At 43.4% G+C, this 22280-nt stretch overlaps 23 non-coding genes across 23 annotated transcripts; all 23 read right to left on the bottom strand.

Annotated features, from left to right (window-relative positions):
• Positions 1-652: 652 nt before the first annotated feature.
• On the bottom strand, positions 653-726 carry trnan-guu (transfer RNA asparagine (anticodon GUU)). Its single transcript has one exon. It is a non-coding gene; the product is annotated as a tRNA-Asn (tRNA).
• Positions 727-1179: 453 nt separating this feature from the next.
• trnan-guu (transfer RNA asparagine (anticodon GUU)) lies at positions 1180-1253 on the bottom strand. Its single transcript has one exon. It is a non-coding gene; the product is annotated as a tRNA-Asn (tRNA).
• Positions 1254-1713: 460 nt separating this feature from the next.
• Positions 1714-1787, bottom strand: trnan-guu (transfer RNA asparagine (anticodon GUU)). The gene has a single exon. It is a non-coding gene; the product is annotated as a tRNA-Asn (tRNA).
• An 827-nt stretch (positions 1788-2614) lies between these two features.
• On the bottom strand, positions 2615-2688 carry trnan-guu (transfer RNA asparagine (anticodon GUU)). The gene has a single exon. It is a non-coding gene; the product is annotated as a tRNA-Asn (tRNA).
• A 454-nt stretch (positions 2689-3142) lies between these two features.
• trnan-guu (transfer RNA asparagine (anticodon GUU)) lies at positions 3143-3216 on the bottom strand. The gene has a single exon. It is a non-coding gene; the product is annotated as a tRNA-Asn (tRNA).
• A 459-nt stretch (positions 3217-3675) lies between these two features.
• trnan-guu (transfer RNA asparagine (anticodon GUU)) lies at positions 3676-3749 on the bottom strand. The gene has a single exon. It is a non-coding gene; the product is annotated as a tRNA-Asn (tRNA).
• Positions 3750-4558: 809 nt separating this feature from the next.
• Positions 4559-4632, bottom strand: trnan-guu (transfer RNA asparagine (anticodon GUU)). Its single transcript has one exon. It is a non-coding gene; the product is annotated as a tRNA-Asn (tRNA).
• Positions 4633-5068: 436 nt separating this feature from the next.
• trnan-guu (transfer RNA asparagine (anticodon GUU)) lies at positions 5069-5142 on the bottom strand. The gene has a single exon. It is a non-coding gene; the product is annotated as a tRNA-Asn (tRNA).
• Positions 5143-5595: 453 nt separating this feature from the next.
• On the bottom strand, positions 5596-5669 carry trnan-guu (transfer RNA asparagine (anticodon GUU)). The gene has a single exon. It is a non-coding gene; the product is annotated as a tRNA-Asn (tRNA).
• A 1345-nt stretch (positions 5670-7014) lies between these two features.
• trnan-guu (transfer RNA asparagine (anticodon GUU)) lies at positions 7015-7088 on the bottom strand. Its single transcript has one exon. It is a non-coding gene; the product is annotated as a tRNA-Asn (tRNA).
• A 453-nt stretch (positions 7089-7541) lies between these two features.
• Positions 7542-7615, bottom strand: trnan-guu (transfer RNA asparagine (anticodon GUU)). The gene has a single exon. It is a non-coding gene; the product is annotated as a tRNA-Asn (tRNA).
• Positions 7616-8994: 1379 nt separating this feature from the next.
• Positions 8995-9068, bottom strand: trnan-guu (transfer RNA asparagine (anticodon GUU)). The gene has a single exon. It is a non-coding gene; the product is annotated as a tRNA-Asn (tRNA).
• Positions 9069-9520: 452 nt separating this feature from the next.
• trnan-guu (transfer RNA asparagine (anticodon GUU)) lies at positions 9521-9594 on the bottom strand. The gene has a single exon. It is a non-coding gene; the product is annotated as a tRNA-Asn (tRNA).
• Positions 9595-10972: 1378 nt separating this feature from the next.
• On the bottom strand, positions 10973-11046 carry trnan-guu (transfer RNA asparagine (anticodon GUU)). Its single transcript has one exon. It is a non-coding gene; the product is annotated as a tRNA-Asn (tRNA).
• Positions 11047-12410: 1364 nt separating this feature from the next.
• trnan-guu (transfer RNA asparagine (anticodon GUU)) lies at positions 12411-12484 on the bottom strand. Its single transcript has one exon. It is a non-coding gene; the product is annotated as a tRNA-Asn (tRNA).
• Positions 12485-12936: 452 nt separating this feature from the next.
• trnan-guu (transfer RNA asparagine (anticodon GUU)) lies at positions 12937-13010 on the bottom strand. Its single transcript has one exon. It is a non-coding gene; the product is annotated as a tRNA-Asn (tRNA).
• Positions 13011-13463: 453 nt separating this feature from the next.
• On the bottom strand, positions 13464-13537 carry trnan-guu (transfer RNA asparagine (anticodon GUU)). The gene has a single exon. It is a non-coding gene; the product is annotated as a tRNA-Asn (tRNA).
• An 829-nt stretch (positions 13538-14366) lies between these two features.
• trnan-guu (transfer RNA asparagine (anticodon GUU)) lies at positions 14367-14440 on the bottom strand. Its single transcript has one exon. It is a non-coding gene; the product is annotated as a tRNA-Asn (tRNA).
• A 460-nt stretch (positions 14441-14900) lies between these two features.
• Positions 14901-14974, bottom strand: trnan-guu (transfer RNA asparagine (anticodon GUU)). The gene has a single exon. It is a non-coding gene; the product is annotated as a tRNA-Asn (tRNA).
• An 869-nt stretch (positions 14975-15843) lies between these two features.
• trnan-guu (transfer RNA asparagine (anticodon GUU)) lies at positions 15844-15917 on the bottom strand. The gene has a single exon. It is a non-coding gene; the product is annotated as a tRNA-Asn (tRNA).
• Positions 15918-16370: 453 nt separating this feature from the next.
• On the bottom strand, positions 16371-16444 carry trnan-guu (transfer RNA asparagine (anticodon GUU)). The gene has a single exon. It is a non-coding gene; the product is annotated as a tRNA-Asn (tRNA).
• Positions 16445-17804: 1360 nt separating this feature from the next.
• trnan-guu (transfer RNA asparagine (anticodon GUU)) lies at positions 17805-17878 on the bottom strand. The gene has a single exon. It is a non-coding gene; the product is annotated as a tRNA-Asn (tRNA).
• Positions 17879-18824: 946 nt separating this feature from the next.
• trnan-guu (transfer RNA asparagine (anticodon GUU)) lies at positions 18825-18898 on the bottom strand. The gene has a single exon. It is a non-coding gene; the product is annotated as a tRNA-Asn (tRNA).
• Positions 18899-22280: the final 3382 nt, after the last annotated feature.

The following is a 22280-nucleotide window of genomic DNA, read 5'->3' as shown; positions in this document are numbered from 1 at the left end:
ACAAACCTGTCGGATGGGGCCTTACACATTAGCACGCCACTCGTGTTATCTTTGGGGTGGTCTACATTCTCCTGCAGAAGGACCATGCCCAGAGTTGGCACATTCCTTGTTATTTAAGCTCAAAACGTCACTAGGTGGACTTGAACCACCATCTTTTCAGTTAACAGCTGACTGCGCTGACCTATTGCGCCACAGAGACTGCTCTAGTAAGTTTTTAATGGCAAGCGATTGATCTTCATGCCATTTCCACTTGCATTTCTTTTATTAATTTTCAAGGTTGAGCTGCAGATGTACACTTATAAGGGTATTAGACTGTTACTCAGAAATTGGGGAAGCGGACTCGTGCACATGTTGCAGTTGGCCGTGCATTGTATTTTTCTTACATTTCAATGGGACTCTGACTTTGAATTCCTATATTTAGCATACAAGAATATTCCGCCACTGACGATGTAGCAGTCATTTTGCTGCTGGTTTCTCGAACACATCAACTTGCATGTTCAATGACATAAAGTTGCCCTTCATGTACCACAAACCTGTCGGATGGGGCCTTAAATAATAGCACGCCACTTGTGTTATATTTGGGGTGGTCTATATTGTCCTGCAGAAGGATCGTGCCCAGAGTTGGCTAATTCCTTGTTATTTAAGCACAAAACGTCCCTGGGTGGACTTGAACCACCATCCTTTCGGTTAACAGCCGACTGCGCTGACCTATTGCGCCACAGAGACTACTCTAGTAAGTCTTTATTGGCAAGCGATTGATCTTCATGCCATTTCCACTTGCATTTGTTTTATTAATTTTCAAGGTTGAGCTGCAGATGTACGCTTATAAGGGTATTAGACTGTTACTCAGAAATTGGGGAAGCGGACTCGTGGACATGTTGAAGCTGGCCGTGCATTGTATTCTTCTTACATTTCAATGGGACTCTGACTTTGATTTCCTATATTTAGCATACAAGAATATTCCGCCACTGACGATGTAGCAGTCATTTTGCTGCTGGTTTTTCGAACACATCAACTTGCATGTTCAATGACATAAAGTTACCCTTCATGTACCACAAACCTGTCAGATGGGGCCTTACACATTAGCACGCCACTCGTGTTATCTTTGGGGTGGTCTACATTCTCCTGCAGAAGGATAGTGCCCAGAGTTGGAATATTCCTTGTTACTTAAGCTCAAAACGTCCCTGGGTGGACTTGAACCACCATCCTTTCGGATAACAGCCGACTGCGCTGACCTATTGCGCCACAGAGACTACTCCAGCTTGACTTTAAAGGCGGGCGATTGATCTTCAAAACACTTCCACTTGCATTGGTTTTATTACTTTTCGAGGTTGAACTGCACATGTATGCTTATCAGGGTATTATCCTGTTATTCAGAAATTGGGGAAGCGGACTCGTGGACATGTTGAAGTTGGCCGTGCATTGTATTTTTCTTACATTTCAATGGGACTCTGACTTTGATTTCCTATATTTAGCATACAAGAATATTCCGCCACTGATGACGTAGCAGTCATTTTTTTGCTGGTTTCTCGATCACATCAACTTGCATGTTCAATGACATAAAGTTACCCTTCACGTACCACAATCCACAAACCTATCGGATGGGGCCTTACACATTAGCACGCCACTCGTGTTATCTTTGGGGTGGTCTACATTGTCCTGCAGAAGGATCGTGCCCAGAGTTGGCTAATTCCTTGTTATTTAAGCACAAAACGTCCCTGGGTGGACTTGAACCACCATCCTTTCGGTTAACAGTCGAATGCGCTGACCTATTGCGCCACAGAGACTACTCCAGCCTAAATTTAAAGGCGGGCGATTGATCTTCAAAACAGTTCCACTTGCATTGGTTTTATTACTTTTCGAGGTTGACCTGCACATGTATGCTTATAAGGGTATTAGACTGTTATTCAGAAATTGGGGAAGCGGACTCGTGGACATGTTGAAGCTTACCCTTCACGTACCACAAACCTGTTGGATGGGACCTTACACGGTAGCACGCCACTCGTGTTATCTTTGGGGTGGTCTACATTCTCCTGCAGAAGGATAGTGCCCAGAGTTGGCTCATTACTTGTTATTTAAGATCAAACATCCGTGGGTGGACTTCAACCACCATCCTTTCGGTTAACAGCCGACTGCGCTGACCTATTGCACCACAGAGACTACTCCAGTAAGTCTTTAATGGCAAGCGATTGATCTTCATGCCATTTCCACTTGCATTTGTTTTATTAATTTTCAAAGTTGAGCTGCAGATGTACGCTTATAAGGGTATTAGACTGTTACTCAGAAATCGGGGAAGCGGACTCGTGGACATGTTGAAGCTGGCCGTGCATTGTATTTTTCTTACATTTCAATGGGACTCTGACTTTGAATTCTTATATTTAGCATACAAGAATATTCCACCACTGACGATGTAGCAGTCATTTTGCTGCTGGTTTCTCAATCACATCAACTTGCATGTTCAATGACATAAAGTTATCTTTCACGTACCACAAACCTGTCGGATGGGGCCTTACACATTAGCACGCCACTCGTGTTATCTTTGGGGTGGTCTACATTCTCCTGCAGAAGGATAGTGCCCAGAGTTGGCACATTCCTTGTTATTTAAGCTCAAAAACGTCCCTGGGTGGACTTGAACCACCATCCTTTCGGTTAACAGCCGACTGCGCTGACCTATTGCGCCACAGAGACTACTCCAGTCTGCCTTTAATGGCAAGCAATTGATCTTCATGCCATTTCCACTTGCATTTGTTTTATTAATTTTCAAGGTTGAGCTGCAGATGTACGCTTATAAGGGTATTAGACTGTTACTCAGAAATTGGGGAAGCGGACTCGTGGACATGTTGAAGCTGGCCGTGCATTGTATTCTTCTTACATTTCAATGGGACTCTGACTTTGATTTCCTATATTTAGCATACAAGAATATTCCGCCACTGACGATGTAGCAGTCATTTTGCTGCTGGTTTCTCGAACACATCAACTTGCATGTTCAATGACATAAAGTTGCCCTTCATGTACCACAAACCTGTCGGATGGGGCCTTAAATAATAGCACGCCACTTGTGTTATATTTGGGGTGGTCTATATTGTCCTGCAGAAGGATCGTGCCCAGAGTTGGCTAATTCCTTGTTATTTAAGCTCAAAAACGTCCCTGGGTGGACTTGAACCACCATCCTTTCGGTTAACAGCCGACTGCGCTGACCTATTGCGCCACAGAGACTACTCCAGTCTACCTTTAAAGGCGGGCGATTGATCTTCAAAACACTTCCACTTGCATTGGTTTTATTACTTTTGAGGTTGAACTGCAGATGTATGCTTATCAGGGTATTAGACTGTTATTCAGAAATTGGGGAAGCGGACTCGTGGACATGTTGAAGCTGGCCGTGCATTGTATTTTTCTTACATTTCAATGGGACTCTGACTTTGATTTCCTATATTTAGCATACAAGAATATTCCGCCACTGACGATGTAGCAGTCATTTTGCTGCTGGTTTTTCGAACACATCAACTTGCATGTTCAATGACATAAAGTTACCCTTCACGTACCACAATCCACAAACCTATCGGATGGGGCCTTACACATTAGCACGCCACTCGTGTTATCTTTGGGGTGGTCTACATTGTCCTGCAGAAGGATCGTGCCCAGAGTTGGCTAATTCCTTGTTATTTAAGCACAAAACGTCCCTGGGTGGACTTGAACCACCATCCTTTCGGTTAACAGTCGAATGCGCTGACCTATTGCGCCACAGAGACTACTCCAGCCTAAATTTAAAGGCGGGCGATTGATCTTCAAAACAGTTCCACTTGCATTGGTTTTATTACTTTTCGAGGTTGACCTGCACATGTATGCTTATAAGGGTATTAGACTGTTATTCAGAAATTGGGGAAGCGGACTCGTGGACATGTTGAAGCTTACCCTTCACGTACCACAAACCTGTTGGATGGGACCTTACACGGTAGCACGCCACTCGTGTTATCTTTGGGGTGGTCTACATTCTCCTGCAGAAGGATAGTGCCCAGAGTTGGCTCATTACTTGTTATTTAAGATCAAACATCCGTGGGTGGACTTCAACCACCATCCTTTCGGTTAACAGCCGACTGCGCTGACCTATTGCACCACAGAGACTACTCCAGTAAGTCTTTAATGGCAAGCGATTGATCTTCATGCCATTTCCACTTGCATTTGTTTTATTAATTTTCAAGGTTGAGCTGCAGATGTACGCTTATAAGGGTATTAGACTGTTACTCAGAAATCGGGGAAGCGGACTCGTGGACATGTTGAAGCTGGCCGTGCATTGTATTTTTCTTACATTTCAATGGGACTCTGACTTTGAATTCTTATATTTAGCATACAAGAATATTCCGCCACTGACGATGTAGCAGTCATTTTGCTGCTGGTTTCTCAATCACATCAACTTGAAAGTTCAATCATGTACCACAAACCTGTCAGATGGGGCCTTAAATATTAGCACGCCACTTGTGTTATCTTTGGGGTGGTCTACATTCTCCTGCAGAAGGATAGTGCCCAGAGTTGGCTAATTCCTTGTTATTTAAGCTCAAAACGTCCCTGGGTGGACTTGAACCACCATCCTTTCGGTTAACAGCCGACTGCGCTGACCTATTGCGCCACAGAGACTACTCCAGCCTGACTTTAAAGGCGGGCGATTGATCTTCATGCCATTTCCACTTGCATTTGTTTTATTAATTTTCAAAGTTGAGCTGCAGATGTAGGCTTATAAGGGTATTAGACTGTTACTCAGAAATCGGGGAAGCGGACTCGTGGACATGTTGAAGCTGGCCGTGCATTGTATTTTTCTTACATTTCAATGGGACTCTGACTTTGATTTCCTATATTTAGCATACAAGAATATTCCGCCACTGACGATGTAGCAGTTATTTTGCTGCTGGTTTCTCGATCACATCAACTTGAAAGTTCAATCATGTACCACAAACCTGTCAGATGGGGCCTTAAATAATAGCACGCCACTTGTGTTATATTTGGGGTGGTCTATATTGTCCTGCAGAAGGATCGTGCCCAGAGTTGGCTAATTCCTTGTTATTTAAGCACAAAACGTCCCTGGGTGGACTTGAACCACCATCCTTTCGGTTAACAGCCGACTGCGCTGACCTATTGCGCCACAGAGACTACTCTAGTAAGTCTTTATTGGCAAGCGATTGATCTTCATGCCATTTCCACTTGTATTTGTTTTATTACTTTTCAAGGTTAAGCTGCAGATGTACGCTTGTAAGGGTATTAGACTGTTACTCAGAAATTGGGGAAGCGGACTCGTGGACATGTTGAAGCTGGCCGTGCATTGTATTCTTCTTACATTTCAATGGGACTCTGACTTTGATTTCCTATATTTAGCATACAAGAATATTCCGCCACTGACGATGTAGCAGTCATTTTGCTGCTGGTTTTTCGAACACATCAACTTGCATGTTCAATGACATAAAGTTATCCTTCATGTACCACAAACCTGTCGGATGGGGCCTTACACATTAGCACGCCACTCGTGTTATCTTTGGGGTGGTCTACATTCTCCTGCAGAAGGATAGTGCCCAGAGTTGGCACATTCCTTGTTATTTAAGCTCAAAACGTCCCTGGGTGGACTTGAACCACCATCCTTTCGGTTAACAGCCGACTGCGCTGACCTATTGCGCCACAGAGACTACTCCAGTCTGCCTTTAATGGCAAGCGATTGATCTTCATGCCATTTCCACTTGCATTTGTTTTATTACTTTTCAAGGTTGAGCTGCAGATATGCTTATAAGGGTATTAGACTGTTATTCAGAAATTGGGGAAGCGGACTCGTGGACATGTTGAAGTTGGCCGTGCATTGTATTTTTCTTACATTTCAATGGGACTCCTTTGATTTCCTATATTTAGCATACAAGAATATTCCGCCACTGATGATGTAGCAGTCATTTTGCTGCTGGTTTTTCGATCACATCAACTTGCATGTTCAATGACATAAAGTTACCCTTGTTACCACAATCCACAAACCCTATCGGATGGGGCCTTACACATTTGACCACTCGTGTTATCTTTGGGGTGGTCTACATTGTTGCAGAAGGATCGTGCCCAGAGTTGGCTAATTCCTTGTTATTTAATTTCAAAACTCCCTGGGTGGACTTGAACCACCATCCTTTCGGTTTTTGAATGCGCTGACCTATTGCGCCACAGAGACTACTCCAGCCTAAATTTAAAGATGGCGATTGATTTCAAAACAGTTCCACTTGCATTGGTTTTATTACTTTTCGAGGTTGACCTGCACATGTATGCTTATAAGGGTATTAGACTGTTATTCAGAAATTGGGGAAGCGGACTCGTGGACATGTTGAAGCTTACCCTTCACGTACCACAAACCTGTTGGATGGGACCTTACACGGTAGCACGCCACTCGTGTTATCTTTGGGGTGGTCTACATTCTCCTGCAGAAGGATAGTGCCCAGAGTTGGCTCATTCCTTGTTATTTAAGCTCACAAAACATCCCTGGGTGGACTTGAACCACCATCCTTTCGGTTAACAGCCGACTGCGCTGACCTATTGCACCACAGAGACTACTCCAGTAAGTCTTTAATGGCAAGCGATTGATCTTCATGCCATTTCCACTTGCATTTGTTTTATTAATTTTCAAGGTTGAGCTGCAGATGTACGCTTATAAGGGTATTAGACTGTTACTCAGAAATTGGGGAAGCGGACTCGTGGACATGTTGAAGCTGGCCGTGCATTGTATTTTTCTTACATTTCAATGGGACTCTGACTTTGAATTCTTATATTTAGCATACAAGAATATTCCGCCACTGACGATGTAGCAGTCATTTTGCTGCTGGTTTCTCAATCACATCAACTTGCATGTTTAATGACATAGAGTTATCTTTCACGTACCACAAACCTGTCGGATGGGGCCTTAAACATTAGCACGCCACTCGCGTTATCTTTGGGGTGGTCTACATTCTCCTGCAGAAGGATAGTGCCCAGAGTTGGCACATTCCTTGTTATTTAAGCTCAAAACGTCCCTGGGTGGACTTGAACCACCATCCTTTCGGTTAACAGCCGACTGCGCTGACCTATTGCGCCACAGAGACTACTCCTGTCTGCCTTTAATGGCAAGCGATTGATCTTCATGCCATTTCCACTTGCATTTGTTTTATTAATTTTCAAGGTTGAGCTGCAGATGTACGCTTATAAGGGTATTAGACTGTTACTCAGAAATCGGGGAAGCGGACTCGTGGACATGTTGAAGCTGGCCGTGCATTGTATTTTTCTTACATTTCAATGGGACTCTGACTTTGATTTCCTATATTTAGCATACAAGAATATTCCGCCACTGACGATGTAGCAGTCATTTTGCTGCTGGTTTCTCGAACACATCAACTTGCATGTTCAATGACATAAAGTTACCCTTCATGTACCACAAACCTGTCGGATGGGGCCTTAAACATTAGCACGCCACTTGTGTTATATTTGGGGTGGTCTATATTGTCCTGCAGAAGGATCGTGCCCAGAGTTGGCTAATTCCTTGTTATTTAAGCTCAAAACGTCCCTGGGTGGACTTGAACCACCATCCTTTCGGTTAACAGCCGACTGCGCTGACCTATTGCGCCACAGAGACTACTCCAGCCTGACTTTAAAGGCGGGCGATTGATCTTCAAAACACTTCCACTTGCATTTGTTTTATTACTTTTCGAGGTTGAACTGCACATGTATGCTTATCAGGGTATTAGCCTGTTATTCAGAAATTGGGGAAGCGGACTCGTGGACATGTTGAAGTTGGCCGTGCATTGTATTTTTCTTACATTTCAATGGGACTCTGACTTTGATTTCCTATATTTAGCATACAAGAATATTCCGCCACTGATGACGTAGCAGTCATTTTTTTGCTGGTTTCTCAATCACATCAACTTGCATGTTCAATGACATAAAGTTACCCTTCATACCACAACCACAAACCTGTCGGATGGGGCCTTACACATTAGCACGCCACTCGTGTTATCTTTGGGGTGGTCTACATTGTCCTGCAGAAGGATCGTGCCCAGAGTTGGCTAATTCCTTGTTATTTAAGCACAAAACGTCCCTGGGTGGACTTGAACCACCATCCTTTCGGTTAACAGCCAATGCGCGCGACCTATTGCGCTGACCTAGCCTAAATTTAAAGGCCACAGAGACTACTCCAGCCTAAATTTAAAGGCGGGCGATTGATCTTCAAAACAGTTCCACTTACATTGGTTTTATTACTTTTCGAGGTTGACCTGCACATGTATGCTTATAAGGGTATTAGACTGTTATTCAGAAATTGGGGAAGCGGACTCTGTGGACATGTTGAAGCTTACCCTTCACGTACCACAAACCTGTTGGATGGGACCTTACACGGTAGCACGCCACTCGTGTTATCTTTGGGGTGGCTACATTCTCCTGCAGAAGGATAGTGCCCAGAGTTGGCTCATTACTTGTTATTTAAGATCAAACATCCGTGGGTGGACTTCAACCACCATCCTTTCGGTTAACAGCCGACTGCGCTGACCTATTGCACCACAGAGACTACTCCAGTAAGTCTTTAATGGCAAGCGATTGATCTTCATGCCATTTCCACTTGCATTTGTTTTATTAATTTTCAAGGTTGAGCTGCAGATGTACGCTTATAAGGGTATTAGACTGTTACTCAGAAATTGGGGAAGCGGACTCGTGGACATGTTGAAGCTGGCCGTGCATTGTATTTTCTTACATTTCAATGGGACTCTGACTTTGAATTCTTATATTTAGCATACAAGAATATTCCGCCACTGACGATGTAGCAGTCATTTTGCTGCTGGTTTCTCAATCACATCAACTTGCATGTTCAATGACATAAAGTTATCTTTCATGTACCACAAACCTGTCGGATGGGGCCTTACACATTAGCACGCCACTCGTGTTATCTTTGGGGTGGTCTACATTCTCCTGCAGAATGATAGTGCCCAGAGTTGGCACATTCCTTGTTATTTAAGCACAAAACGTCCCTGGGTGGACTTGAACCACCATCCTTTCGGTTAACAGCCGACTGCGCTGACCTATTGCGCCACAGAGACTACTCCCGTCTGCCTTTAATGGCAAGCGATTGATCTTCATGCCATTTCCACTTGCATTTGTTTTATTAATTTTCAAGGTTGAGCTGCAGATGTACGCTTATAAGGGTATTAGACTGTTATTCAGAAATTGGGGAAGCGGACTCGTGGACATGTTGAAGCTGGCCGTGCATTGTATTCTTCTTACATTTCAATGGGACTCTGACTTTGATTTCCTATATTTAGCATACAAGAATATTCCGCCACTGACGATGTAGCAGTCATTTTGCTGCTGGTTTTCGAACACATCAACTTGCATGTTCAATGACATAAAGTTGCCCTTCATGTACCACAAACCTGTCGGATGGGGCCTTACACATTAGCACGCCACTCGTGTTATCTTTGGGGTGGTCTACATTGTCCTGCAGAAGGATCGTGCCCAGAGTTGGCTAATTCCTTGTTATTTAAGCACAAAACGTCCCTGGGTGGACTTGAACCACCATCCTTTCGGTTAACAGTCGAATGCGCTGACCTATTGCGCCACAGAGACTACTCCAGCCTAAATTTAAAGGCGGGCGATTGATCTTCAAAACAGTTCCACTTGCATTGGTTTTATTACTTTTCGAGGTTGACCTGCACATGTATGCTTATAAGGGTATTAGACTGTTATTCAGAAATTGGGGAAGAAATGGGGAAGCTGGCGGACTCGTGGACATGTTGAAGCATTACCCTGACGATGTAGCAGTCGTACCACAAACCTGTTGGATGGGACCTTTTTAGCACGCCACTCGTGTTATCTTTGGGGTGGTCTACATTCTCCTGCAGAAGGATAGTGCCCAGAGTTGGCTCATTACTTGTTATTTAAGATCAAACATCCGGGTGGGTGGACTTCAACCACCATCCTTTCGGTTAACAGCCGACTGCGCTGACCTATTGCACCACAGAGACTACTCCAGTAAGTCTTTAATGGCAAGCGATTGATCTTCATGCCATTTCCACTTGCATTTGTTTTATTAATTTTCAAGGTTGAGCTGCAGATGTACGCTTATAAGGGTATTAGACTGTTACTCAGAAATCGGGAAAGCGGACTCGTGGACATGTTGAAGCTGGCCGTGCATTGTATTTTTCTTACATTTCAATGGGACTCTGACTTTGAATTCTTATATTTAGCATACAAGAATATTCCGCCACTGACGATGTAGCAGTCATTTTGCTGCTGGTTTCTCAATCACATCAACTTGCATGTTCAATGACATAAAGTTATCTTTCACGTACCACAAACCTGTCGGATGGGGCCTTACACATTAGCACGCCACTCGTGTTATCTTTGGGGTGGTCTACATTCTCCTGCAGAAGGATAGTGCCCAGAGTTGGCACATTCCTTGTTATTTAAGCTCAAAACGTCCCTGGGTGGACTTCAATCACCATCCTTTCAGTTAACAGCCGACTGCGCTGACCTATTGCGCCACAGAGACTACTCCTGTCTGCCTTTAATGGCAAGCGATTGATCTTCATGCCATTTCCACTTGCATTGTTTTTATTAATTTTCAAGGTTGAGCTGCAGATGTACGCTTATAAGGGTATTAGACTGTTACTCAGAAATTGGGGAATCGGACTTGTGGACATGTTGAAGCTGGCCGTGCATTGTATTTTTCTTACATTTCAATGGGACTCTGACTTTGAATTCCTATATTTAGCATACAAGAATATTCCGCCACTGACGATGTAGCAGTCATTTTGCTGCTGGTTTCTCGAACACATCAACTTGCATGTTCAATGACATAAAGTTGCCCTTCATGTACCACAAACCTGTCGGATGGGGCCTTAAATAATAGCACGCCACTTGTGTTATATTTGGGGTGGTCTACATTCTCCTGCAGAAGGATAGTGCCCAGAGTTGGCTAATTCCTTGTTATTTAAGCTCAAAACGTCCCTGGGTGGACTTGAACCACCATCCTTTCGGTTAACAGCCGACTGCGCTGACCTATTGCGCCACAGAGACTACTCCAGTCTGCCTTTAATGGCAAGCGATTGATCTTCAAAACAGTTCCACTTGCATTGGTTTTATTACTTTTCGAGGTTGACCTGCACATGTATGCTTATAAGGGTATTAGACTGTTATTCAGAAATTGGGGAAGCGGACTCGTGGACATGTTGAAGCTGGCCGTGCATTGTATTCTTCTTACATTTCAATGGGACTCTGACTTTGATTTCCTATATTTAGCATACAAGAATATTCCGCCACTGACGATGTAGCAGTCATTTTGCTGCTGGTTTTTCGAACACATCAACTTGCATGTTCAATGACATAAAGTTACCCTTTCAATACCACAATGTACCACAAACCTGTCGGATGGGGCCTTACACATTAGCACGCCACTTGTGTTTATCTTTGGGGGGGTCTACATTGTCCTGCAGAAGGATCGTGCCCAGAGTTGGCTAATTCCTTGTTATTTAAGCACAAAACATCCCTGGGTGGACTTGAACCACCATCCTTTCGGTTAACAGTCGAATGAGCTGACCTATTGCGCCACAGAGACTACTCCAGCCTAAATTTAAAGGCGGCATTGATTGATCTTCAAAACACTTCCACTTGCATTGGTTTTATTACTTTTCGAGGATGACCTGCACATGTATGCTTATAAGGGTATTAGACTGTTATTCAGAAATTGGGGAAGCGGACTCGTGGACATGTTGAAGCTTACCCTTCACGTACCACAAACCTGGTGGATGGGACCTTACACGGTAGCACGCCACTCGTGTTATCTTTGGGGTGGTCTACATTCTCCTGCAGAAGGATAGTGCCCAGTGTTGGCTCATTACTTGTTATTTAAGATCAAACATCCGTGGGTGGACTTCAACCCAATTTTTCGGTTAACAGCCAACTGCGCTGACCTATTGCGCCACAGAGACTACTCTAGTAAGTCTTTAATGGCAAGCGATTGATCTTCATGCCATTTCCACTTGCATTTGTTTTATTACTTTTCAAGGTTAAGCTGCAGATGTACGCTTATAAGGCTATTAGACTGTTACTCAGAAATTGGAGAAGCGGACTCGTGGACATGTTGAAGCTGGCCGTGCATTGTATTTTTCTTACATTTCAATGGGACTCTGACTTTGAATTCTTATATTTAGCATACAAGAATATTCCACCACTGACGATGTAGCAGTCATTTTGCTGCTGGTTTCTCAATCACATCAACTTGCATGTTCAATGACATAAAGTTATCTTTCACGTACCACAAACCTGTCGGATGGGGCCTTACACATTAGCACGCCACTTGTGTTATCTTTGGGGTGGTCTACATTCTCCTGCAGAAGGATAGTGCCCAGAGTTGGCACATTCCTTGTTATTTAAGCTCAAAACGTCCCTGGGTGGACTTGAACCACCATCCTTTCGGTTAACAGCCGACTGCGCTGACCTATTGCGCCACAGAGACTACTCCAGTCTGCCTTTAATGGCAAGCGATTGATCTTCATGCCATTTCCACTTGCATTTGTTTTATTAATTTTCAAGGTTGAGCTGCAGATGTACGCTTATAAGGGTATTAGACTGTTACTCAGAAATTGGGGAAGCGGACTCGTGGACATGTTGAAGCTGGCCGTGCATTGTATTCTTCTTACATTTCAATGGGACTCTGACTTTGATTTCCTATATTTAGCATACAAGAATATTCCGCCACTGACGATGTAGCAGTCATTTTGCTGCTGGTTTTCGAACACATCAACTTGCATGTTCAATGACATAAAGTTACCCTTCATGTACCACAAACCTGTCGGATGGGGCCTTACACATTAGCACGCCACTCGTGTTATCTTTGGGGTGGTCTACATTCTCCTGCAGAAGGATAGTGCCCAGAGTTGGAATATTCCTTGTTACTTAAGCTCAAAACGTCCCTGGGTGGACTTGAACCACCATCCTTTCGGTTAACAGCCGACTGCGCTGACCTATTGCGCCACAGAGACTACTCCAGCCTGACTTTAAAGGCGGGCGATTGATCTTCAAAACACTTCCACTTGCATTGGTTTTATTACTTTTCGAGGTTGAACTGCACATGTATGCTTATCAGGGTATTATCCTGTTATTCAGAAATTGGGGAAGCGGACTCGTGGACATGTTGAAGTTGGCCGTGCATTGTATTTTTCTTACATTTCAATGGGACTCTGACTTTGATTTCCTATATTTAGCATACAAGAATATTCCGCCACTGATGACGTAGCAGTCATTTTTCTGCTGGTTTCTCGATCACATCAACTTGCATGTTCAATGACATAAAGTTACCCTTCACGTACCACAAACCTATCGGATGGGGCCTTACACATTAGCACGCCACTCGTGTTATCTTTGGGGTGGTCTACATTGTCCTGCAGAAGGATCGTGCCCAGAGTTGGCTAATTCCTTGTTATTTAAGCACAAAACGTCCCTGGGTGGACTTGAACCACCATCCTTTCGGTTAACAGTCGAATGCGCTGACCTATTGCGCCACAGAGACTACTCCAGCCTAAATTTAAAGGCGGGCGATTGATCTTCAAAACAGTTCCACTTGCATTGGTTTTATTACTTTTCGAGGATGACCTGCACATGTATGCTTATAAGGGTATTAGACTGTTATTCAGAAATGGGGGAAGCGGACTCAAGAATATTGGACATGTTGAAGCTTACCCTTTACCACAAACCTGTTGGATGGGACCTTACACGGTAGCACGCCACTCGTGTTATCTTTGGGGTGGTCTACATTCTCCTGCAGAAGGATAGTGCCCAGTGTTGGCTCATTACTTGTTATTTAAGATCAAACATCCGTGGGTGGACTTCAACCACCATCCTTTCGGTTAACAGCCAACTGCGCTGACCTATTGCGCCACAGAGACTACTCTAGTAAGTCTTTAATGGCAAGCGATTGATCTTCATGCCATTTCCACTTGCATTTGTTTTATTAATTTTCAAGGTTGAGCTGCAGATGTACGCTTATAAGGGTATTAGACTGTTACTCAGAAATTGGGGAAGCGGACTCGTGGACATGTTGAAGCTGGCCGTGCATTGTATTTTTCTTACATTTCAATGGGACTCTGACTTTGAATTCTTATATTTAGCATACAAGAATATTCCGCCACTGACGATGTAGCAGTCATTTTGCTGCTGGTTTCTCAATCACATCAACTTGCATGTTCAATGACATAAAGTTATCTTTCACGTACCACAAACCTGTCGGATGGGGCCTTACACATTAGCACGCCACTCGTGTTATCTTTGGGGTGGTCTACATTCTCCTGCAGAAGGATAGTGCCCAGAGTTGGCACATTCCTTGTTATTTAAGCTCAAAACGTCCCTGGGTGGACTTGAACCACCATCCTTTCGGTTAACAGCCGACTGCGCTGACCTATTGCGCCACAGAGACTACTCCAGTCTGCCTTTAATGGCAAGCGATTGATCTTCATGCCATTTCCACTTGCATTTGTTTTATTAATTTTCAAGGTTGAGCTGCAGATGTACGCTTATAAGGGTATTAGACTGTTACTCAGAAATTGGGGAAGCGGACTCGTGGACATGTTGAAGCTGGCCGTGCATTGTATTCTTCTTACATTTCAATGGGACTCTGACTTTGATTTCCTATATTTAGCATACAAGAATATTCCGCCACTGACGATGTAGCAGTCATTTTGCTGCTGGTTTTTCGAACACATCAACTTGCATGTTCAATGACATAAAGTTACCCTTCATGTACCACAATCCACAAACCTATCGGATGGGGCCTTACACATTAGCACGCCACTCGTGTTATCTTTGGGGTGGTCTACATTGTCCTGCAGAAGGATCGTGCCCAGAGTTGGCTAATTCCTTGTTATTTAAGCACAAAACGTCCCTGGGTGGACTTGAACCACCATCCTTTCGGTTAACAGTCGAATGCGCTGACCTATTGCGCCACAGAGACTACTCCAGCCTAAATTTAAAGGCGGGCGATTGATCTTCAAAACAGTTCCACTTGCATTGGTTTTATTACTTTTCGAGGTTGACCTGCACATGTATGCTTATAAGGGTATTAGACTGTTATTCAGAAATTGGGGAAGCGGACTCGTGGACATGTTGAATTGTATTTTTTCTTACCCTTCACGATTTCCTATACCACAAACCTGTTGGATGGGACCTGGTTTTCGATAACATCAACGGTAAAGCACGCCAAACCTGTCGATGTTATCTTTGGGGTGGTCTACATTCTCCTGCAGAAGGATAGTGCCCAGAGTTGGCTCATTACTTGTTATTTAAGATCAAACATCCCTGGGTGGACTTCAACCACCATCCTTTCGGTTAACAGCCGACTGCGCTGACCTATTGCACCACAGAGACTACTCCAGTAAGTCTTTAATGGCAAGCGATTGATCTTCATGCCATTTCCACTTGCATTTGTTTTTTATTAATTTTCAAGGTTGAGCTGCAGATGTACGCTTATAAGGCTATTAGACTGTTACTCAGAAATTGGGGAAGCGGACTCGTGGACATGTTGAAGCTGGCCGTGCATTGTATTTTTCTTACATTTCAATGGGACTCTGACTTTGAATTCTTATATTTAGCATACAAGAATATTCCACCACTGACGATGTAGCAGTCATTTTGCTGCTGGTTTCTCAATCACATCAACTTGCATGTTCAATGACATAAAGTTGCCCTTCATGTACCACAAACCTGTCGGATGGGGCCTTACACATTAGCACGCCACTCGTGTTATCTTTGGGGTGGTCTACATTCTCCTGCAGAAGGATAGTGCCCAGAGTTGGCACATTCCTTGTTATTTAAGCTCAAAAACGTCCCTGGGTGGACTTGAACCACCATCCTTTCGGTTAACAGCCGACTGCGCTGACCTATTGCGCCACAGAGACTACTCCAGTCTGCCTTTAATGGCAAGCAATTGATCTTCATGCCATTTCCACTTGCATTTGTTTTATTAATTTTCAAGGTTGAGCTGCAGATGTACGCTTATAAGGGTATTAGACTGTTACTCAGAAATTGGGGAAGCGGACTCGTGGACATGTTGAAGGTGGCCGTGCATTGTATTCTTCTTACATTTCAATGGGACTCTGACTTTGATTTCCTATATTTAGCATACAAGAATATTCCGCCACTGACGATGTAGCAGTCATTTTGCTGCTGGTTTCTCGAACACATCAACTTGCATGTTCAATGACATAAAGTTGCCCTTCATGTACCACAAACCTGTCGGATGGGGCCTTACACATTAGCACGCCACTCGTGTTATCTTTGGGGTGGTCTACATTCTCCTGCAGAAGGATAGTGCCCAGAGTTGGCACATTCCTTGTTATTTAAGCTCAAAACGTCCCTGGGTGGACTTGAACCACCATCCTTTCGGTTAACAGCCGACTGCGCTGACCTATTGCGCCACAGAGACTACTCCAGTCTGCCTTTAATGGCAAGTGATTGATCTTCAAAACACTTCCACTTGCATTGGTTTTATTACTTTTCGAGGTTGAACTGCACATGTATGCTTATCAGGGTATTATCCTGTTATTCAGAAATTGGGGAAGCGGACTCGTGGACATGTTGAAGTTGGCCGTGCATTGTATTTTTCTTACATTTCAATGGGACTCTGACTTTGAATTCTTATATTTAGCATACAAGAATATTCCGCCACTGATGACGTAGCAGTCATTTTTCTGCTGGTTTCTCGATCACATCAACTTGCATGTTCAATGACATAAAGTTACCCTTCACGTACCACAATCCACAAACCTGTCGGATGGGGCCTTACACATTAGCACGCCACTCGTGTTATCTTTGGGGTGGTCTACATTGTCCTGCAGAAGGATCGTGCCCAGAGTTGGCTAATTCCTTGTTATTTAAGCACAAAACATCCCTGGGTGGACTTGAACCACCATCCTTTCGGTTAACAGTCGAATGAGCTGACCTATTGCGCCACAGAGACTACTCCAGCCTAAATTTAAAGGCGGGCGATTGATCTTCAAAACAGTTCCACTTGCATTGGTTTTATTACTTTTCGAGGTTGACCTGCACATGTATGCTTATAAGGGTATTAGACTGTTATTCAGAAATTGGGGAAGCGGACTCGTGGACATGTTGACATTTTACCCTTCACGTACCACAAACCTGTTGGATGGGACCTTACACGGTAGCACGCCACGTGTTATCTTTGGGGTGGTCTACATTCTCCTGCAGAAGGATAGTGCCCAGAGTTGGCTCATTACTTGTTATTTAAGATCAAACATCCGTGGGTGGACTTCAACCACCATCCTTTCGGTTAACAGCCGACTGCGCTGACCTATTGCACCACAGAGACTACTCCAGTAAGTCTTTAATGGCAAGCGATTGATCTTCATGCCATTTCCACTTGCATTTGTTTTATTACTTTTCAAGGTTAAGCTGCAGATGTACGCTTATAAGGCTATTAGACTGTTACTCAGAAATTGGAGAAGCGGACTCGTGGACATGTTGAAGCTGGCCGTGCATTGTATTTTTCTTACATTTCAATGGGACTCTGACTTTGAATTCTTATATTTAGCATACAAGAATATTCCACCACTGACGATGTAGCAGTCATTTTGCTGCTGGTTTCTCAATCACATCAACTTGCATGTTCAATGACATAAAGTTATCTTTCACGTACCACAAACCTGTCGGATGGGGCCTTACACATTAGCACGCCACTCGTGTTATCTTTGGGGTGGTCTACATTCTCCTGCAGAAGGATAGTGCCCAGAGTTGGCACATTCCTTGTTATTTAAGCTCAAAAACGTCCCTGGGTGGACTTGAACCACCATCCTTTCGGTTAACAGCCGACTGCGCTGACCTATTGCGCCACAGAGACTACTCCTGTCTGCCTTTAATGGCAAGCGATTGATCTTCATGCCATTTCCACTTGCATTTGTTTTATTAATTTTCAAGGTTGAGCTGCAGATGTACGCTTATAAGGGTATTAGACTGTTATTCAGAAATTGGGGAAGCGGACTTGTGGACATGTTGAAGCTGGCCGTGCATTGTATTCTTCTTACATTTCAATGGGACTCTGACTTTGATTTCGTATATTTAGCATACAAGAATATTCCGCCACTGACGATGTAGCAGTCATTTTGCTGCTGGTTTCTCGATAACATCAACTTGAAAGTTCAATCATGTACCACAAACCTGTCAGATGGGGCCTTAAATAGTAGCACGCCACTTGTGTTATATTTGGGGTGGTCTATATTGTCCTGCAGAAGGATCGTGCCCAGAGTTGGCTAATTCCTTGTTATTTAAGCACAAAACGTCCCTGGGTGGACTTGAACCACCATCCTTTCGGTTAACAGCCAACTGCGCTGACCTATTGCGCAACAGAGCCTACTCCAGCCTGAGTTTAAAGGCGGGCGATTGATCTTCAAAACACTTCCACTTGCATTTGTTTTATTACTTTTTGAGGGTGAACTGCACATGTATGCTTATCAGGGTATTATCTTGTTATTCAGAAATTGGGCAAGCGGACTCGTGGACATGTTGAAGCTGGCCGTGCATTGTATTTTTCTTACATTTCAATGGGACTCTGACTTTGAATTCCTATATTTAGCATACAAGAATATTCCGCCACTGACGATGTAGCAGTTATTTTGCTGCTGGTTTCTCGATCACATCAACTTGAAAGTTCAATCATGTACCACAAACCTGTCAGATGGGGCCTTAAATAATAGCACGCCACTTGTGTTATATTTGGGGTGGTCTATATTGTCCTGCAGAAGGATCGTGCCCAGAGTTGGCTAATTCCTTGTTATTTAAGCACAAAACGTCCCTGGGTGGACTTGAACCACCATCCTTTCGGTTAACAGCCGACTGCGCTGACCTATTGCGCCACAGAGACTACTCCAGCCTGACTTTAAAGGCGGGCGATTGATCTTCAAAACACTTCCACTTGCATTTGTTTTATTACTTTTCGAGGTTGAACTGCACATGTATGCTTATAAGGGTATTAGACTGTTATTCAGAAATTGGGGAAGCGGACTCGTGGACATGTTGAAGCTGGCCGTGCATTGTATTTTTCTTACATTTCAATGGGACTCTGACTTTGATTTCCTATATTTAGCATACAAGAATATTCCGCCACTGATGATGTAGCAGTCATTTTGCTGCTGGTTTCTCGATCACATCAACTTGAATGTTTAATCATGTACCAAAAACCTGTCAGATGGGGCCTTAAATAATAGCACGCCACTCGTGTTATATTTGGGGTGGTCAATATTCTCCTGCAGAAGGATAGTGCCCAGAGTTGGCTCATTCCTTGTTATTTAAGCACAAAACATCCCTGGGTGGACTTGAACCACCATCCTTTCAGTTAACAGCCAACTGCACTGACCTATTGCGCCACAGTGACTACTCCAGTCAGTCTTTAATGGCAAGCGATTGATCTTCATGCCACTTCCACTTGCATTTGTTTTATTACTTTTGGAGGTTGAACTGCACATGTATGCTTATCAGGGTATTATCCTGTTATTCAGAAATTGGGGAAGCGGACTCATGGACATGTTGAAGCTGGCCGTGCATTGTATTTTTCTTACATTTCAATGGGACTCTGACTTTGAATTCCTATATTTCGCATACAAGAATATTCCGCCACTGACGATGTAGCAGTCATGCTGGCAGTCATTTTGTTCAATGCTGGTTTTCATGTACCACAAATCAACTTGCATGTTCAATGAAAAACAGCCTTTTTTAAAGCACCATAAGCCCCAATAAGTGGCTCTAAGTCTGGGTTAACATTCTCCATGTCACCCATGGTCCATCCTAAGCCCCAGTGAGAGGCTCTAAGTCTGGGTTAACTTAAAAACTGACATGCCTCATACTTATGACTGGGTTTTCTGTATTCTCAATTGTCCTGACCGCCATGACAGAATGTTCCCCTTGTGTCCACTGCCATTTGGGTTACAAACAGACATGGCATCTGGGACATTGGGCATACTTATATAAATGACAAATGTCAGTTTGTAAAGATAGGGGTTTTTAACATTTCTCTGAAGTTACAAATACGTAACCACGTTTCTAAATACCCTGTTTTTAAATCCCCATAAAACCACTTTGCAATGTGTTATGACTCTGAAATTTAGATATTTTGTAGATTAGAGGGTGCTCTACTTAAACAAATTGGATCCAGCTCCATAGTCTGTTCCTAAAAGAAATGACAGCCATGAATCTGGGTTCCACTCAGTTCATGAGAAATGGCAGTTCTGAAGTACATTGTGTTTCTATGTTTATTCATAGTGCTAGAGGGTTGGAACCTTGTCATATTCAAAGGGGGGCTTGCAAAGAGTAAATGCTATCAATATGGTGTTGCTAGCTACATGTTAGGGTGTATTTCCCGACCCTAATTGGCCTTAGTTGGCAATTGCAAGAATAAAACTGACACGCCTCATACTTATGACAGGGGGTCCTGTATTCCCGAATGTCCTTACCGCCGTGTCAGAATGTTCCCCTGGTGTCCACTGACATTTGGGTAACAAACTGCCAAGGCAGTAAGGACTTTGGGCATACTTGAGTACCCTTTCAAAAGTATGACAAATGTCAGTTTTTCAACATATATATTTTTAAGTGAGGTATGTTTTTAAGTGAGGTTTTATGGTTACCGTGAAGACAGTTGAAATGAGCTAGGACTATGAAATTTGGATATGTTGTACAGTAGAGAGTCCTCTACTGAAGCAACCTGGTTCCAGCTTCATAGTCTGTTCCTAAAAGAAATGACAGCCATGAATCTGGGTTCCACTCAGTTCATGAGAAATGGCAGTTCTGAAGTAAATTGTGTTTCTATGTTTATTCATTGTGGTAGAGGGTTGAAACCTTGTAAAATTCAAAGGTGGGCTTGCAAAGAGCACATGCTATCAATATGGTGTTGATAGCTGCTTCTTAGGGTGTATTTCAGACCTTAATTGGCCTTAATTGGCAATTGCAAGAATAAAACTGACACGCCTCATACTTATGACAGGGGGTCCTGTATTCCCGAATGTCCTTACCGCCGTGTCAGAATGTTCCCCTGGTGTCCACTGACATTTGGGCAACAAACTGCCAAGGCAGTAAAGACTTTGGGCATACTTGAGTACCCTGTCAAAAGTATGACAAATGTCAGTTTTTCAACATATATATTTTTAAGTGAGGTATGTTTTTAAGTGAGGTTTTATGGTTACCGTAAAGACAGTTGAAATGAGCTAGGACTATGAAATTTGGATATGTTGTACAGTAGAGAGTCCTCTTCTAAAGCAACCTGGTTCCAGCTCCATAGTCTGTTCCTAAAAGAAATGACAGCCATGACTCTGGGTTCCACTCAGTTCATGAGAAATGGCAGTTTTGAAGTACATTGTGTTTCTATGTTTATTCATAGTGCTAGAGGGTTGGAACCTTGTCATATTCAAAGGGGGGCTTGCAAAGAGTAAATGCTATCAATATGGTGTTGCTAGCTGCATGTTAGGGTGTATTTCCCGACCCTAATTGGCCTTAGTTGGCAATTGCAAGAATAAAACTGACACGCCTCATACTTATGACAGGGGGTCCTGTATTCCCGAATGTCCTTACCGCCGTGTCAGAATGTTCCCCTGGTGTCCACTGACATTTGGGCAACAAACTGCCAAGGCAGTAAGGACTTTGGGCATACTTGAGTACCCTTTCAAAAGTATGACAAATGTCAGTTTTTCAACATATATATTTTTAAGTGAGGTATGTTTTTAAGTGAGGTTTTATGGTTACCGTGAAGACAGTTGAAATGAGCTAGGACTATGAAATTTGGAGATGTTGTACAGTAGAGAGTCCTCTACTAAAGCAACCTGGTTCCAGCTTCATAGTCTGTTCCTAAAAGAAATGACAGCCATGAATCTGGGTTCCACTCAGTTCATGAGAAATGGCAGTTTTGAAGTACATTGTGTTTCTATGTTTATTTATAGTGCTAGAGGGTTGGAACCTTGTCATATTCAACGGGGGGCTTGCAAAGAGTAAATGCTATCAATATGGTGTTGCTAGCTGCATGTTAGGGTGTATTTCCCGACCCTAATTGGCCTTAGTTGGCAATTGCAAGAATAAAACTGACACGCTTCATACTTATGACAGGGGGTCCTGTATTCCCGAATGTCCTTACCGCCGTGTCAGAATGTTCCCCTGGTGTCCACTGACATTTGGGCAACAAACTGCCAAGGCAGTAAGGACTTTGGGCATACTTGAGTGCCCTTTCAAAAGTATGACAAATGTCAGTTTTTCAACATGTATGT

This window comes from Perca flavescens, chromosome 22 (genome assembly GCF_004354835.1).
Source record: "Perca flavescens isolate YP-PL-M2 chromosome 22, PFLA_1.0, whole genome shotgun sequence".
NCBI classification, from domain to species: Eukaryota; Metazoa; Chordata; class Actinopteri; order Perciformes; family Percidae; genus Perca; species Perca flavescens.
This window is presented reverse-complemented; position numbering and strand designations above follow the sequence as displayed.